The 12,038-nt window shown below is 36.4% G+C and overlaps 1 protein-coding gene across 4 annotated transcripts in view; it reads right to left on the bottom strand.

The window, feature by feature from the left end:
* The window catches only part of sox5 (SRY-box transcription factor 5), a 210,874-nt gene that overhangs the window by 178,259 nt on the left and 20,577 nt on the right, over positions 1-12,038 (bottom strand). For 3 of the 4 annotated variants that reach the window (XM_051890781.1, XM_051890784.1, XM_051890782.1), the window contains one exon: positions 3,696-3,756. The gene's annotated coding sequence lies outside the window, so the exon portion shown is untranslated. Of the gene's footprint in view, positions 1-1,586; positions 1,711-3,695; positions 3,757-12,038 lie in introns of all 4 variants that reach the window. The other variant, XM_051890783.1, reaches the window with a different exon arrangement.

Raw genomic sequence — 12,038 nt, 5'->3', positions numbered from 1 at the left:
AACTTCTAGATTTTTAGATTTGACCATGCATGCAAACTTCACCACAGTGATGCCAGGGTGTTGTTATCTGGTATTCTGTGTGGTTGCTTACTGGTCTGAGTTAAAAATAAACATTCTTTATTGGCATTGATGGTTTCCACGAAGAAACTTTAACATCAATGGAACCTTTCCATTGAACAAAAGGTTCTTTATAGTGGAAAAGTTTTCTTTAGATATATAAATATAGTTCTTCTATTGCAATGCTATGAAAAATCCCTTTTAGAAACCTTTATTTGTAAGAATGTACCAATAGTCTACTCTAGAGATAGCTCAGATCCCTCCTTCAATGCAAGTCGATGGGACATTTTTTGCAGATTGCATTGTCCAGTAGGGAAAGATGCTTTGACTTTGAAAGGTAGTATTAGCACAATCGGCGCAGGACAACTTGAACCCCGTCTTCACATGAATGAGAGCTGTCATTTCAGATTTCATGAGGCTCAATCACAGGGTGAAAGAACTCCAACACTTAAAAATGGTGTCTGTGTGACAAGCTCAATTAAATCGAATCCACGACCGTCTTCATGTCTGCATTCATCTTTCTGTCAAAATCTTTATTCTTTATACATTTCACTTCCTCCCTCTATTGAAATAGTTTCTTCTGTTATTGTACATATTCTTTCTCTCTATCAATCTCACCTCCTCGTCTGCTATTTCTCTTCTTTTCTAACTTCATTTTCTCACTCTTGCCTCTTCCTCACCTCTACTTCTCCTTCCTTTCTCTGTTCCTTTATCTTTTCACCATCTCCATTCTTCCTCCTTTTCTGTAACTAAAAAAATTTGGTTCTATCCATTCACTTGCTCTTGTTTTTTCCCCTCTCCTGCCTGTGTAATGTGTATGCGAGTACATCGCACATGTTTAGGACTTTCCGTGAGTTGACAGCCTTTTAACGCTGTGCATTGTAGCCAGGATGCAGGATACTTTATTTTACCCCCATCTCTCTCTGTTTGTCTAAGACAAACACATAGACACTCTTTACCTACCAATTTTAAATGAGAACAAACAATAGACTTAATATACACCACCGTTCAAAAGTTTGGGGTTGGAAAGACTTTTTCATGATTTTGAAGTCTTTTAGTTGAAGTCTCTTTTTTTTTCATGTTTTTGAAGTCTCTTATGCTTACCGATGCAGCATTTATTTTAATTTATTTTCATTTAACAATTTTGTTCCCACAGTTTAAGCTATAGTTGTAAACCCCACAACACACACAAAGGCCCTGTTTACACCTGGTATTAAGATGTGTTTCACAAGTGGATGATGCTAAATACAGGTGTAAATGGGGTCTAACACGTTTTAAGCTTGTTCGTTTTCGACCACTTCCAGAGGTAGTCAAAAACAAATTTGACCGGATTGCTTTTGTAGTGTAGATGCTAATGTGGTCAAATGTGTTCGAACAACCACAAAAGACCGCCAACTCTCCGCCGACTGACTTAATGCGTAAACATTATGGGAAACGCGCTAGCCAGACAGGATTTAAAAAAAAAAAAAAAAAAAAATGTACCAAGCACAATGTTCTCTCACCATTCCTGATTTGTAACATGCACTTACCGCGTGGTCTTGCAGCTATCAGAGCAGAAACAAAAGCTGCTGCTCTGAGTATGTTTTCTCATCGTCTCCTTTCATATTCATATGTAAAACTCATGAGCTTATTCCATCAATTAGATTTAAAGATCTGAAAAAAAAAAAAAAACCCATACATTTAACCAGCCTTAGACCCTCCATTCAAAGAAATCAGGACAGAAGTGGTTAAAAGTGGACAAAAGAGACAAATTAAAACACCAGGTATAAACAGAAGTGTGTCTTGCTTGTTTAGAAAATTGTGATTTTAACATGTAAACTAAGCATTCTGGTGCACACTAAGAAAATAAGTGGAACATTTGCTTCAAGTAAAAAAAAATAAAATAAAATAAAATAAAATAAAAAAAAACATTCATTGACACTAGGGCTGGGCATTGACACAAATTTCACAATTGGATTTGATTTTGATTCAGAAGCTTGCTATTTGATTTCAATTTAATTACCTTCAATTCAATATTGATTAATTTGGGGCCTATCAGGTACAGTACATGGCAAATTTCCTCAAAGAAACAATCTCTCTCAACTAATGCTGTAAACTATACAGGGAACCACAGTTGGCACATCATTAAAGATTAAAATTAATTGATTTGTAAGCTACTTACATATAAATTACACATAATAAATTTTTAATGACATAACTATGTTTCAACTCGTTTTTAATATCGGACTAAACAATGGTGGCTGTCATAAAAGGTTTTATACATTCAATATTGAAGCACATGTTAAGTACAATAAATATGCAATAGCCTATAGTCACAGTGGATATGTATCAAAATGCTCCTCTTTAAGTTCATTTTTGTAGCTGACTAACGAGTTTTTGGACATTGAATGGCTTTTCTGAGGTAAATGTGACAGTAAATGTGACATTTTTACAAGCTGTTTTATTGACGCTTTTCCGTGGTTGAAACACTGATTGATCGATTAATGTGACATAATATGGATTTCAGTAAGTTGCACTGTATCTTTCATCATACCTTCGGATATTCATTCATGTTTATTTCGTGATGGTGAACAGGAACATGGTTTGTGTAACATCAGCAACACATTATTAGCCGTTTGATAACGTAGTCAAGCAAAAGGCTAATATTAATTATGGTTATGTGTCCGATGTTGTAAAAAGCGATACCTTTGCGCAGCATTTACTACAGTAACCTGAGTAAAAGTTGACTGAGTGGGTCTCTGAGCTGATGTGAGTGGAGGCGGGGCTAATTTGCATATTCATGGTTCCACGTATACTAAATGACACAAGGGTATAGAGCTACATTCAAGCTATTTTAAGGCATGAAGAATTTTTTTCTCACTGGAAAAAGCGTGTAAATGTCATTTGTGATCAAAGATAAGTTTTAAGGTATAAAATTATTTACTACAGAGGGACTCTAATACCAGGTGTAAACAAGGACAAAGAGTCAAATAAAAGTTATGTGAAGGTAATGAGAAGATCAGAAACTTGTGAAAACAGCGATGGAAAACAAACACGACTGGAATGTGGTGTTCAGAGTTCTTCAGGAAGCTTTACAATCCAGCTTATTGTGCTGAATTTAAGTAGCAGATGTTGTTATTGATGTCATAACGAGATAAAAGCTTCCAAATGACTCTCTCTAAGGAATAAAAAAAAGCTGAATATAATTGGAATTGACAAAAAAAAGTAAGACATTCCTGACCTTACAAAACCAGAGGGTAAAAGTACATCTCTGCCCCATATTCGCAAACATGCATGCAGGGAATATGAGGTCTGTGTGCTGAAGTGACCTTTATCCAGGGTCATGTCATAAAAATTGTCCAAATGACCAATAATAAAAACTAAAAAAAAAGTGAACATTACCCTAAATGTAACCCTCACCCTCATATATGTAAAGTCCACACCAACATATGTATGTATGTGTGCTTGTGTGAATGAAAGCGAGAGAAAACTGTAAGACGTTGACCTTAAACAGCGCTAAGCAAGACCTACAACCAGGTGTGTATGTGTACGTTTGAGTTTTACTGTGGCGCCTGGACAGAAATCAGGCACAATGGCCCCCTCAGAAATAGCCAGCTGATATGTTGTTTGTGGTCATGACCTGCGGTGGGTCCTTTTACCTGCTGGGATCTCCTCCCACCCTGTCTGAGTCCCTCTATAGAGGCTGCGGCTCTTCGGTCCCTGGTAGAGAAAAGAACAGACAGACAGAGACTCTGATCAATACCAGTGCCTCCTCTTTGTGGCTGAAATCAAAACCTTTTGAGGTGAATATTTCTCTTTTTGAAAGACGCGGTGACGTCAATAGATTCAGGTAACTGACTCGCAATGTGGAGGAGAATGCTTGAGAGAATGAAAGCGAGAGAGGTTTTCATGCACTTCTTTGGTCTGGTTTATGGATTTCTTTTCTTTTAACTGCGTGTGACCCTCAAAGAGTCCAAAATGCTACTTAGACCAATTCAAATCTACTCATAACACAGCCAACAAAAAGTACGAGGAATGATCACTTCTTAGTTTTATGAGCAGTAGAAATCTGCAGCCTTGCATGTGTGATTTTTCATTTATTTATTATTTCTGCTCGGGTACTATTGTATAGATTAAACAAAATACAGTTTGATGTACAATACCTTTCAAAAGTTTGGGGTCAGTAAGTTTTTTTTATTTTTTTTTTATTTTAAGAAATTAATACTTTTATTCAGCAAGGACGCAATAAATTCATCAAAAATGACAGTAAAGATATTTATAATGTTACAAATAAATATTATGTTCTTTTAAACTTTCTATTCAAATATTTCTGAAATAATATATCACAATTTCCACAAAGGAAGCAGTACAACTGTTTTCAACATTGATAATAATAAGAAATGTTTCTTGAGCAGCACCCATGTTAACAGATGAGAGCATTCACACTGCACGCAGAGCAGAAGCAGCAGGTCCGCGATCGTTTCGGCGCTGGGTCTATTTTTGCTGCGCTGCTAACGCTCAATTAAAGTGAAAGTACACCTTTGATGGACAAAATAAATATGATTTCACACAAAAAGTGCTCAAAATGCACAGAATAGGCATGTCTAATGTGTTTTAACAAGAATTGGAGTATGTCAGGAAAGAAAATTAATATTAAAAAAATATTTCTAGAAGATTTATTCATTTAAACTTGTTTTTATTATTCAGTATGGGTTAAAGTAGGTTGTATTATAAAAAACTAAAGTAAACTGGCCAAAAAATGATACATAAACATTATTTTAGTTATTACACAGACAACTATAGGCTCTAGCATACTGACTTTGCCGTCTTGTAAACGTGCACACGGCAGATGATGTAAAACACAAAGCTTACCTCATTCGTGTGCAGCAATGGTTAACACAAGGCTTTTATTTATTTATTTTACGTTTATATGCGAATGTTATACACCTCCCCATGGTAACAAACTTTCAAGACTATAAATGACCAACTTATAAAAACAAATTTATAGCTGTCTTTGTAAAGAAATGTCCACTTTATATGCAGCTTGGAGCCGCTGTACAAACGCTTCCAGTGTGAATACTCGCGTGTCTCGCACCGCTGACGCTTGCGGTGTGAAACCGCCGTAAGACGCATTTCAAATCTTGAATCTTACAGGCTCGAAACTTTTAAACAATAGTGTAATTTTTGGAATAAAAAAAAAATAAGAAAAATTACAGGCAAGTAAAGACAGAATCTTAAAAAAAAAAAAAAAAAAAAGGATTTAAATATGCTAAAATAAATCATTATCAAACTAGTCATAATATCACAGATTTATTGGTGACTGGCTCCCCAATTTTGTAGAAAAATACAGATTTTATCACAAATTCTGTGTGGGCCTGCTTATAGTACATTTATTAGAGTGTCAATCACCGGAGCAAGAGAGAGAAAGTCTCTTGACACAAGGGCAAGATGTTGATGTTCAAATCTACGACCTTTCAGTTACATGAACACTAGGCCACACCACCCCAAAAACTCCCTAAACTCTCCATGATGAATCTCAACCTCTGCTTTATTTGATCTAGGCTGTGTGCAGGTGTCTCTCGTGTTTACCACTGGAGAATAAGGCAGGTTGGACAAGAACAAACATTTCAGCGGTGCCGGATCCCACCGACCCCTCCTCTCCCTAAGACTCATTTTAATTCCATCTCAGCATGGTAACAAACACTCGTTAAAGCAGATTAATTCCACAAGAGGATTACGCTCCATATTAGATAATGAAAGAGAGAGAGCGAGGGAAAGAAAGAGAAAATAATCACGTAAAGGGATAGATGGTGTGCATTTGATCCTGGGGAACAGAGAGCTAATCCAGGTGTAACACATGTAGAGGAGTGTGTGAGAGAGAAAGCGCACAGTGGTATTAGGAACAGCTGGCGTCGGTTTAGCCTCTTTGTCTTCATTGACATTGGGAGGATGACAACAACAACACTGACCCATAAAATGGGAAGTCTGATGACAGTTGCTGCTATTGACACACTGCTTTTAGATGTGCGTGTATGAGAGGCTGTGACTCACAGCTTGCACGGTGTTGCACTGTTAATGTGGTGGTGGTTCTGGCACATCTGGGCTATTTTCTCCAGTATGTGTCTGAAGATAGTGTGAAAAATCTCAGGGAGGAAAAGTGAGTGCAGGCCCCTGTGAGATCAGTTCCTCAGGTTAGAGGGCCATTTTTCAAATGCCAGTGGCTTATCTCGACTGTCACAGGCTAAACGTGTCTGATTGTGACATTACAAGAACAAGTGTAAGTCTCCCGAGTTCAGCTCCGCAGTCAGTTCGGTCCCCGCACTCCCAACGTTGTGATGTGTTGTACAAAGCTCAGCCGTTTCAAAAGGGGGAAAGTCCATCTCTAAATCAATTATGGCAGTAAGCTGAAAGCTAAGAGAGAAAGAATGCAAAGATTGAGTTTTGTACCTGTAAGCATGAACTAGTTCCATAAGATGGCTTAATTTTAGGTATGTTTACAGTCCAGATAACTATAAAAAAAAAAAAAATTAAAAAAAAAATCAGCTTACATAAAAGTGTCGATACAAGAAAACAGCATTTACATGATTTAGAAATCATTAGGGGTTTTTGTGTGTGTGAGCACGTGTCAAAATGTGCACAATGTGACTGATGATAAAAGGCGTAACAGGCAAAAATGTAGGTGTGCCAATCGGTTTTGCTTAAACAGTCTTTCTTAATTTAAAAAGAAAACATTTTAAGATACACTACCATTCAGTTTGGGGTGGGTAAGATTTAATGGTTTATGTAATTTAATGTCTAGCATGTTATGCTCATTAAAGCTGTATTTACTTGATCAAAAATACAGTAAAACAATAATATTGTGAAATATTATTACAATTTAAAATGTTTACTATTATAATATATTTAAAAGTTTTGTTTATTGTCTGGATGAAGCAATCCATGTTGACTAACTGGTATAAGACTGGGTGCGTTCACACTTGTAGTTCGGTTCATTTGGTTCAGCTGGGAACTCATGAAGAACGTATAAAATGTGTAAAGGAGTCAAAACAGCGGCGGGAATCCATCCTGTCACACACAAGCGATCTGCTGCATGGAGACGCGCGTCTGACGCCTGTGATGGGCAAACTCGCGACTATGACGAGAAAAACCAATATGCGTGAGGATTCTGTCCTTTTTAGGGTCTCATCTTCCTGTTTTTGCTTCGTTTACATGTCTTTGGTCCATGTTGCGTTCATATATCATTCGAACCACACCAGAGTTCATTTGGAAACGGACCGAGACCCAACTTTTCAGCAGTCTCAGTCCGCTTGTTTGGTGCGCACCAGGGTTCGGAGGGCAGCGTTCACATATGTTCAAATGAACCGCACTAACAGAGCAATCGCACCAGGGTTCGTTTTAATCGAGCCAAACATGACAAGTGTGAACGACCCTAAATGTCAATGTTAAAGGATTAGTTCACTTCAGAATTAAAATTTCCTGATAATTTACTCACCCCCACATCATCTAAGATGTTTATGTCTTTGTTTCAAATGAAAAGAAATTAAGGTTTTTGAGGAAACCATTCCAGGATTTTTCTCCATATAGTGCACTTCAACAGGGTTCAATGGGATGAAGGTCCAAATTGCAGTTTCAATGCAGCTTCAAAGGGCTTTACACAATCCCAGTCGAGGAATAAGAGCCTTAATCTAGCGAAACAATTGGTCATTTTCAAAAAAAAAAAAAAAAAAAAGTAACATACTTTAACCACAAATGCTTGTCTTGCACTAGCTCTGCAATGCGCCACGTATTACGTAATCACGTTGGAAAGGTCCAACGTGATTACGTAATGTGTGGCGCTTCGCAGAAAATGACAGATCGTTTCGCTAGATAAGGCCCTTATTCCTCGGCTTGGATCATGTAGAGGCCTTTGAAGCTGCAATGAAACGGCAATTTGGACCTTCAACCCATTGAAACCTATTGAAGTGCACTATATGGAGAAAACTCCTGGCATGTTTTCCTCAAAAACCTTAATTTCTTTTCGACTGAAGAAAGACAGACATAAACATCTTGGATTACGTAGGTGTTAGTACATTATCAGGAAATTTTAATTCTGAAGTGAACTACTCCTTTAAGAGTACACAAAACTACACAATACAAAGTCTAAGACGTTCCTTTACTCAGGAATAGGCCACCACGCCTCTTTAAATCCCACCCACCTCGGCAGAAAAACATACAAAGCACAAGTAATCAAATAAAGACCTCCTGCCTCTTGTCAAACCCCATCCCTGGATGAGTGAGGGAATGCACAAGCCAGGCAGAAATAATCAAATCAAGAAGAAGGCCTATCCGGCACAAATGGAAAGTTTCCTGTCACACGAAGTTAGCTTTCCATCGTGTCTGTCAGATTTCACGGTTTGAGAGAGAGGCTCCGGGACTAAATCCCTGATTCACTTATAGAAAACACAATCAGGATGTACAGTTTCCTCTGTATTATGGTATAAAAGTCATTCATTCTGTATCACCTTAGTTCTTTATTCATAAACTAAACAGGAACAGGTTGGAAAAACAAAAGGAAAAAGACTAAAATGTCATCTTAGACTGTTTGTTTTGTGCAGAAGCTCATTTCCAGATTTTTCCAGACAGACTTCATCATCTCACTTCCATTAGCAATAAAGGGATAGTGAATTTTGGTCACCATTTACCTTGCCCACATGTTTTCCGAAACTTATATGACTTGCTTTCTTCTGTGGGACACAAAATAAGTTACATACAGTTACAAGTTTTTTTTTATATATACGCATACAATGAAAGTGAATGGTGACTAAAGTTTTCAAGTAAGATTTTCAGTAAATAATGAGGATTTCAGTCTGCTCCTCACATAAAGCTATCATATAGCTTCAGAAGATTTGGAATATGGTATTTATGATGCTTTTATGGTGTCACTTTCAGTGAAAAAAAAAAATTCTCCTTTTGTGTTTGACAGAAGAAAGTCACATGGGTGTGGGAAATGTGCGTGTAAGTAAATGATGACAGATTTTTCATTTTTGAGTGAACTGTACCTTTAAACACAGTCATTTGCACAGCAGACTGTGCTAACATCGACATATGTGACCAAATCCAGACAAATGTTCATTCCACATTGCACAAACTCTAGAAGAAAGATACGCTGTCAAGACACAGAGAGAGAGAGAGATTCTGAGCATGCTGAGAAAATGTAGCGGTAACTAATTGTTATCATTACGCATGTTTGAAAAGTGTTTTCAAACAAGTAATCAAAGTCTGCCACTGTAATTAGCAGACACAGCAGTGAGTGTGTTTCCCTCCACTGTTCTTTTCAAACTGAAAGGCATTAGATATATCAGATCCTTTTCCCCAATGGAACAAAAACCTGTACACCGCGTGCATTGTGAGGGAGAGACAGCTTGACTGAAAACAAACTGACACAAACCATTTGAAGCAGAAAAGAAACACAACAACCTGTCAAGAGCAAAATGCCTCTAATTTTTCTGTCATCTGCCAGCAGTTTAACAAGAGAGGAGCGTTTCTACCCCCTCAATTTTCCCCCTGGCCATTTACACACACTGAGAACCAAACAAGAGGATGGGAGGGGAAGAAATCTGCTCATTTCTTTCTCTCTCTATCTCTCTTTCTTTCTTTCCTATCCCCTATATTTTTCACTTTCCTCCTATTCATCTCATCCTTTTCACTCTTAACATTTTCTTTTCCATCAGCTCACCACGACTCTGTCATTGGGAGCAAGTGGAGTTTGTGTGTGTGGAATTATCCCAGTGACTTGAACCTTTTGATTCTGTTCACGAAAAAGATCCACTCAGATTCTTTCACTGATTCATTTCGGTAGGTTATATTAGTAGGTGGCAACAAATGAATCATTCACTGAATCATTTGCTTAACAAGCTCAAAAACTATTTAGGCCTAAATTTATGTTTAAATTGTATTTAAAATGTCAGTCATACATATTTGTCACATACATAAATGAAACAGGTAAGATTTCTATTAGGAATAGTATGAATAAACGGAATGTGTTAAATACCTAATAACACAATAACCAGGTCTATATATTTATACATTTAATCTTAAATTTAGGCTTACTAAGCAGTAAATTAGGAGTTTATTGAGGGAAAAGTCGTAGTCAATGGTTTATGTGTATTCCCTATACTAAATATATATACACACAAACATATGCAATTTGAATACAGAAATTATATATATATATATATATATATATATATATATATATATATATTACAGAAAAAAAAAAAAAATATATATATATATATATATTTTTTTTTTCTGTAATTTCTGTAATATATATATATATATATATATATATATATATATATATATATATATATATATATATATATATACACATATATACATACACACATATATATATATATATATATATATATATATATATATATATATATATATATATATATATATAAAAATTAATTAATAATAATTAAATAAAAATAAATTAAAAAAAATTAATAATAAAAATGCCAAAAGCACACACACACAAAAAAAATTACTAAAACAAACTAAAATTAAAATGAATACTAAAAACATAAAAATAAATGCTTTAAAATATTAATAAATACAATAATAACTAAAATAACACCGCTCCACATGACAGCAAAGCAAATAAATAGTTTTCCTCAATTTGGTTAAAGACAAACAAACAAACAAACAGATTCTCATTCATGTTTTATTTGCCGAAAAACAAGATCTCATTCAATAATTCTCCGATTCCCATTCAGACTCAAAACGCTGATGTTCAGTGAAGAGAGTATTTGTTCAAATGATTCTTTACACACTCAACTATTTTTTCACAATATACTGTCAAACGTTTAACATGGAAGAGACTTCAGAACCAAAAATGCCGTGATCCCGAGGGTGTAGAGGTCTGCTTGTGAGGCAGGTTAGACATCGGGCCCTGTGTTTACGTTCCAGGGGAACAGAAACACTAATGTGGAGGTCTTCTGACTGCACCAGAGACAGTGTTTATGTTAAAGGCTGTTGCTCGTCTTTCTAAAGCACATTACACTGACTGCTGCTGTCAGCTTGTGTTACTTTGCCTCTTTAGTGGCGCAGGCAATTGGCTTCGACAGCCAAGCAGTGCGGATGAAATATTTAACTCCGCACCGTTAAAGGCACAACTCCGCCTTTGTCCTGAGAACTAGATGTTTGTAACATTAGTATTGTGGTGACAATGAGACCTTATGCTGAAGAGATGATGGTGAGCAAAAGGTTTGCGTGTGTCCAGCCACAGACTTGAAGTAATGGTTAGTAAAAGTGAAAATTCTGTCATCATTTATGGTCATCGTTGTTCTGAACCTGGATGACTTCTTTTGTAACACAAAGGTAGATATTTAGCATTATGTTTTTGCTGCTCTTTTTAATTCAACAAAATCAGTGCCCAGAGGCTGTCGGGCTCCAAAAAGGTCAAAAAGCACCATGAAACTGGGTCATATACTGCTATACTGCAAATAGCTCTCAAATTTTGTTCGAGCTTCTGAAAAAAAGCAAAAAGGTTTACAGCCCATGGTTACCACATGCTTTTGTTGTATATGGAAAGTTGCAAGAACATCTCATTTTGTTTGCTATCGAAGAGGAGTTTGAAATGACATGGATATTAAGCAACAGATTTTTTCATTTTTAAACACCTGTGATGGCCTGTGCAGTGTTTTTCTCTAATCTGTAGAAATCAAACAAGAACACTTCCTGAACCTTAGGCCGTGTGTCCACCAAAGCTGTTGAAAATGCCAGCGCTCTTCTGAAAATGCCTTGCTGTGGGCGCTTGAGAGCGCTTCGGCAGCACAGCGTTTTTTTCTTTTTGTTTTTTCAGTTGAAATGCTTTGGTTGCTATATGGAATATCCGCATAAGTGTTACTAGTATCTGATTTTGCAGACAGTTAGTTTCTGAATGTAAAAATACAATGTAAAGTATTTGCTCTGGCTTGTTTTAAATGATTTTGTCGTCATCTGTTGCCATTGTA

Source organism: Ctenopharyngodon idella, chromosome 4 (assembly GCF_019924925.1).
Source record: "Ctenopharyngodon idella isolate HZGC_01 chromosome 4, HZGC01, whole genome shotgun sequence".
NCBI classification, from domain to species: domain Eukaryota; kingdom Metazoa; phylum Chordata; class Actinopteri; order Cypriniformes; family Xenocyprididae; genus Ctenopharyngodon; species Ctenopharyngodon idella.
This window is presented reverse-complemented; position numbering and strand designations above follow the sequence as displayed.